General features: G+C 37.4%; 1 pseudogene across 1 annotated transcript; it reads left to right on the top strand.

The window, feature by feature from the left end:
- The first annotated feature begins 6,187 nt into the window (after positions 1–6,187).
- On the top strand, positions 6,188–6,733 carry LOC112629088 (annotated as a pseudogene). Its single transcript, XR_003120527.1, has one exon. The product of XR_003120527.1 is annotated as a 60S ribosomal protein L21 pseudogene (transcript).
- Positions 6,734–7,242: the final 509 nt, after the last annotated feature.

Raw genomic sequence — 7,242 nt, 5'->3', positions numbered from 1 at the left:
CATTGTGTATAATAATGTGTTAGTATTCTGGTTGTATTCTGGTGCAGCAAAGCTTAAATTTGAGAATACATTATAAAAAGTCTTAGCTGAATAGTTTGGAGAATTTTTTTACAAAAATTCACTTTGACAAAATACAAGCTTAAAAGCAAACACTGGATTTCTTAGCCCAAAATCTCAATATATTATGCACCTAGAATACATTATCAATATGGTAAAAATTTATAGACTAGAGGGGCTGTTTTTTAAAAGATACCAAATGCAGAAATACTTAGATATGGTAATATTAAATTCTTCATAAACCCCTATATTCCTTTATTTTGGTATTCTAATCTCTGTTCTTGGTTGTTGGGACTCACAGCTCTTATTTATAGGAAACAAAAGGACTTCTTTTCTTCCTTCCATCTTCCCTTCCTTATCATTCCAGACATTGACTCTTCCAGGTACTGCTTTATCTTGGAATAATGTGGTGTTCACAAATAATTGTCCTTATACTTACCACTTCATTACTTCCTGGCCACATCTAACTCCTTTGAATGAATCAACATGTTTAAGTATATATTTAAGACATACCCAAAATGTATGAAAAAGGAAAATCTAATGTGAATAGCATGCAAGTTAAGGTCATTGTAGTGAAGCTCTAAATTTTGGAGGCTTGACATCTGTTTTCCAGTCTAAGCTCTGGCTCTACTTGAGCACAAACACCTCTTTCAGTTTTGGTTTCCTTATCTCTAAAATGAAGGATTGGACTTGTCTAGCTAAAATTCCAATTCTTCATTGAAATTTTCCATTGCTGTTAGCTCAGTAGCTCACAGATACACGAGATCATCTTTAAACAAAGGTATTAAATATTTTCAAGACATAGCTTATTAAACTATATGAAATATACATATCTATCTAAAATTACTTTCCATTTCCCCACCACAAAGATGCAGAAATTGAACACAAAGATGCAGGAACTTGCTTGGGACTTAGAGCATGAATCAGATTGGATTCTTATGAAGCCAGTAACATAACACAGTGCTAATGGAGTAACATAGCACATGTGAATGATACCCAGGGAACATACCACATTGTATCAATGTTTCCCAACCTTGTCATGTTGTAGCACACATAGAAAATATTGTACAGCACACTGGTATAAACCAGAAAGAATTAGAGAAAAATTACTTTTTTTAAATTAAATGATGAAAAATGTAGAAGATTTGAGGAAAAAATACTGAATTTGGAACTTTCAAGTAAAATCTTGCCAGATGTTTTAATTGATTTAATTGACATTTGATTAAAATGTTTTAATACTGTCACCAATGAGAAACACCCCACAAATAGGTAATTTTTAGGTCTTTTTTAAAAATAACCCATAATTTATGCAGTTGAAACTAAGAAATTTAGCGCTTCTTTTTCTTTCTTTGGGAAATAATGTTGTGAGTTAATTTTAAATTCAAATTGATGTTTGTTAGAATTATTTTAAAATCATGATGCTCTAATTTGTGATCTCCCTTACATAATCCTACTGTTAGGTGAGACACCACTGAAGAGTTAACAGCCACCAACTTTATATATATGTGAAGGCGATTAGAGGCTGCAGGGAGCCCTCCTTCCACCTCCACCTCCCAACCCTTTCAAATCCAACTAGCCACACCTGGGGGCCTCATACTTGGGGTTCCTTCCTGCTCTTTGAACACCTGGAATGTATTGCTTTCACAGCTTTGTAGACCGCCCCTCCTTTTCTGTGATGGACAGTGATTCTCATCTGGCCAGCAGTAGTGAGTAAGTGAGTTTGCTCTCTGTCTGGGGCCTACTTTCAGACTCAGCTCCACTCCCACTGCTCAGAAGAGCCTAAAAGCATCAGAAGGCAACCAACCCAGGCTCCAGCCACCCCAGGACTCATTAGGTGTCCTTGCGGGGTATTACAGTATACTAATAAATTTGGTTTGCTGGTTGTGGAAAGAAATGGATGATGTATCATAAGTAAGTTTTCAGGATACTTGAATCATCCTTTCTGAAAGATTTTTTAAAAGGGCAAGATACACCATGTGTTGGCAAGGAAGAGGAAACACAGCTGGAACTTGATATATCCATTTTGGAAAGCAAACTTGCAGTATCTTGTAAAGTTGAAGTTGCCTGTGCCCTGTAACCCAGAATTTTCACTTTTAGATGTATTCTGTAATCCCATGTTTTCTAACTTGTTTTCCTAGCCCCTAAAAATGTACCCCTTTGCATATTTTTAAGTTAAACATAACAGTCATAATCTTAGCAGCTATAAACATTAGCAGTTTAAATTATATACATGACTTCTTAAAATATGTATAATGGAATCTAAATGCTATAGGAATTTAGTGTTTACAATCCCTTTTTTTTTTTTTTTTTTTTTTTGGGACAGAGTGTCACTCTGTCACCCAGGCTGGAGTGCAGTGGTGCAATCTCAGCTCACTGCATCCTCCACCTCCTGGGCCTACCAAGTAGCTGGGACTACAGGCATATGCCACCAAGCCTAGCTAATTTTTGTATTTAGTAGAGTTGGAGTTTTATCATGTTGGCCAGGCTGGTCTTGAACTCCTGACCTCAAGCGATCCTCCCACCTTTGCCTCCCAAAGTGTTGGAATTACAGGCATGAGCTACTGCACCCAGCCTACTTACCATCTGTTTTTAAAAAGCAATTCACTCTTGATCACTAGAAATTTTGTCATTCATTTTCTTCCTTAAGCTTATATATTCTGTCAGTTATCAGTTTATTTGCCTTTTAGCTCTGAATGCATCCTTCAATATATACTCTCTCATAATGAAAAACAAAAAACATTCACACCCTCTTCACAAGAGTGCTTACCTATGAGGCAGGCATGAGGACAAGGATCAGTATGGATGGGCATGAAGGTCATTTTATCTGTAACTGGGCATGGGCATTCGTTATATTTTGTTATTTCCTATTTTTAAAAATAATTTGTAATTTACTGATCCAAGTTGCCAACAAATGAATGTTCATGGACTGACTTGTTTCATAATCCTGAGTCTAAAGTCAACTGTTTTAGTCCATTTTGTGCTATTACAGAAGATCTGAAACTGGGTAATTTATAAAGAATACTAATTGATTTCTCACAGTTCTGGAGGCTGGGAGGCCCAAGATCAAGATACCAGCATGTTTGGTGTCAGGTGAGGGCCCTATCTCCACCTCCAAGATGGCACCTTGAATGCAACATCCTCCAAAGCAGCATTGTATGACATGGCAGAGGAGAGAGCGCTAATCTACTTTTGTAAGCACTTTTTATAGGGGCAATCAATAATCCATTATTGAGGGTGAAGCCCTCATGACCTAAACTTGTCCTATAAGACCCCACTTTCCAAGTCTTGTATTGGGGATTAAATTATGAATTTTGGAGAGGGACACATTCAAACCATAGCAGAGACCAAGGCAGGAGGACAGAGTATTGCTTTCTATCCTTTCATGCATTACTGAATCACGGTAACTTGAAAGAGACTCAAAGATCTACTGAGAGTTTAAGGCCTAGTTGTTTGTAGGAAAGTTCTAAATAGATTTTTCAAAATATGTCACTGTGTGGGGGAAAAGGGGAGATACTGGTCAAAGGGTACAAACTTTCAATTATAAAAATAAATTCTGGAGATTTAATTTACAGTAGGGTGACATGTTAATAATGTATATTTGAAATTTGCTAAGAGTAGATTTCAGGTGTTATCACCACACCAAAAATGGTAACTATATGAGGTGATAGATATTTTAATTAGCTTGAGTATTGTAATCATTTCACAGTATATACATATATCAAAACACATTGTGTACCTTAAATATATGCAAGTTTTGCCAATTACACCTCAATAAAGCTGCAAAATGGCACTGTAACTGACTCTACCATATTTCAGTTTAAAGCACTATTGTCATTAGATTAATACTTATTTAATACGAACATTATATCCAACAACCTCAGCTATTTGAAGTGTAGCCAAGGATCCAGAAATAAGTATAAAAGACTCGTGGCGCTGGATTAGTCCCTGACTAATGGGTAAAGGTGTCACACTCAGAAGAGCCATTTCCAATTCCTTCTAGCTCACTTTGTCTTCTTTTCAGCATAATTCTAATAAACCTGTTCATCAGGTTTCTCAGTCTACAGTGGATTAGAAAGGGAAGAGAAGGAGGTGACTGTGAAAGGTATGGAAGCTTACACATTCATGAAAGCGAGAACATAATCAGTCTTAGGCCATTTTGGTGTTTGAAACAGACGTCAACACCCCTATAACAAGCCTAAAATACAGGGCAATGGTAAGTATTTGTAATGAACTTGAATCCATATAAAAATATTACACTGTGTTCAGAATATTGGGATAAATTAATGGAGCATTTAATACATTTTAGAAATACTTCTACTGAAGATGGCTAAAATAAAAAGTATGTATTTAAAAGACTAGCTTTTAGCTACAAAATACACACTTAAGGCCGGGCATGGTGGTTCATGCCTGTAATCCCAGCACTTTGGGAGGCCGAGGCAGGCGGATCACCTGAGGTCAGGAGTTGGAGACCAGCCTAGCCAACATGGCGAAACCCCACTGCTACTAAAAGTACAAAAATTAGTTGGGCATGGTGGCAGACAACTGTAATCCAAGCTACTCAGGAGGCTGAGGCAGGAGAAGCTTGAACCCGGGAGGCGGAGGTTGCAGTGAGCCGAGATCGCGCCACTACATTCCAGCCTGGGTGACAAAAGCCAGACTCCATCTCAAAAAAAAAAAAAAAAAAAAAAATCACTTAATTCTCTAAGAAACAATGTTAATAAATTGGCTAAGAAATGCCATAACGTATATGTATTAAATATTTACTATGCGCAAAGCACCATTTTGAGCATTTCACAAACAAGTATTTTGTCATTTAATTCTCACAGCAACCTTGGAGTAGATATCATTTCATTTCACGTATAAGGTAACAGGCATAGAAAAATTAACAATTGTGTCTAAGGTCGTAAAGCCAGTAGGAGTTTGGGTAGAATTTAAACCCAGATGATAGAATGCCTTCATTATATGAAACTGCCCTTGGTATATTTATCAGTATCACCAAATCTATGGAATAACAAAGCAACAGAATGATCATCATATAAGTGTATGAATTTATGCCTAACACATCTAACACATACAAAGAGTGTGTGTGTACTATATAACCTAATCTATGCCTATAATTTTATTCTAATCTTTAATAAGAAATACATAATTGGCCAGGTGCAGTGGCTCACGCCTGTAATCTCAGCACTTTGGGAGGCTGAGGCAGGCAGAGCACAAGGTCAAGAGATCGAGACCATCCTGGTCAACATGGTGAAACCCCCATCTCTACTAAAACTACAAAAATTAGCTGGGCATGGTGGCGCAAGCCTATAGTCCCAACTACTCTGGAGGCTGAGGCAGGAGAATCGCTTGAACCCTGGAGGCAGAAGTTGCAGTGAGCCAAGATCACAGCACTGCACTTCAGCCTGGTAACAGTGAGACTCCGTCTCAAAAAAAAAAAAAAAAAAAGAATACATAGTTGGTATGTGATTAGCCAACTGTTAGACAAGACAGCTCTAAAATTAGAATAGGCACTGCACTATAGTTGTAATTATTTCTGAAAGCTAAGAACTACTCAACTGAGGTGACATTATTAAAGATTTTCAAGCGTTTTTTGTTTTGTTTTGTTTTGTTTTTGAGACGGAGTCTCACTCTGTCACCAGGCTGGACTACAGTGGTGCGATCTCAGCTCACTGCAACCTGGGCCTCCCAGGTTCAAGCGATTCTCATTCCTCAGCCTCCAGAGTAGCTGGGACTACAGGCACACGCCACCACACCCAGCTAATTTTTGTATTTTTAGTAGAGACGGGGTTTCAACATGTTGGCAGGATGGTATCGATCTCCTAACCTCATGATCCACCCACTTCGGCCTCCCAAAGTGCTGAGGTTACAGGCGTGAGCCACCACACCTGACCTGAAGTGGTCTTATACATAATTGTGGTCAATATATAATTGTGGTCCTATATAAATATTATCTTGGCTGTATATGTGGACCCAACAAATAGAAGATACTTTTTAAAGGCTAATTAATTTGCAGTTTTGTTAATACCTGAGCTGACTGCATTGATCATGTTTTCCACTAAATTAATAAAATCAACAGACTATTTTGGCATCGTATCATAAAGTTCACAGATCGCCTTTCCGCCGGAACCGCCATCTTCCAGTAATTCGCCAAAATGACTAACACAAAGGGAAAGAGGAGAGGCACCCGATATATGTTCTCTAGGCCTTTTAGAAAACATGGAGTTGTTCCTTTGGTCACGTATATGCGAATCTATAAGAAAGGTGATATCGTAGACATCAAGGGAATGGGTACTGTTCAAAAAGGAATGCCTCACAAGTGTTACCATGGCAAAACTGGAAGAGTCTACAATGTTACCCAGCATGCTGTTGGCATTGTTGTAAACAAACAAGTTAAGGGCAAGATTCTTGCCAAGAGAATTAATGTATGTATTGAGCACATTAAGCACTCTAAGAGCCAAGGATAGCTTCCTGAAACGCGTGAAGGAAAATGATCAGAAAAAGAAAGAAGCCAAAGAGAAAGGTACCTGTGTTCAACTGAAGCACCAGCCTGTTCCACCCAGAGAAGCACGCTTTGTGAGAACCAATGGGAAGGAGCCTGAGCTGCTGGAACCTATTCCTTATGAATTCATGGCATAATAGGTGTTAAAAATAAATAAATAAATAAAAGACCTCTGGGCTGGGGGAAAAAAAAAAGTTGACTGATCAAACTTTTTCAGATCTACATAATTACCTTATTTTTTTCCTCCAAAATACTCTTTTGACATAGTAGATTCTTTGATAATATAGGTATACTATAATCTTACTAAAACACTATGTAAGCTAGACTTTAAGATTTTTTTTGCATGGATTTAAAGACAAAAGTAAAACAGACACTCTGAGGATACTATTTGGATCTTATTTAGATACTGATTCAAACCAAAAAAAAAAAAAAAAAAATTTAAAGACAATTGCACAATTGCAAAAATATGAATGGATCTTTATGATATTAAGTTCCTGGATGTTAGGTGGTATTTGATGATATTAGGAAATTATTGGGATTTTAAAGGGTGGACACTGGTATTGTACTTATGTTTGTTGTTTGCTTAAGGGTCCTTATCTTATAGAAATATACTCTGGATTCCAGCCCAGTCACATTACTAGTTTTGTCTGTGGCAGGAATTTTAACAGCTGTCCTACCTAATC

Source organism: Theropithecus gelada, chromosome 7b (genome assembly GCF_003255815.1).
Source record: "Theropithecus gelada isolate Dixy chromosome 7b, Tgel_1.0, whole genome shotgun sequence".
Lineage (NCBI taxonomy): Eukaryota > Metazoa > Chordata > Mammalia > Primates > Cercopithecidae > Theropithecus > Theropithecus gelada.
Note: the sequence above shows the minus strand (reverse complement) of the source record. Positions and strands in the feature narration are given on the sequence as shown.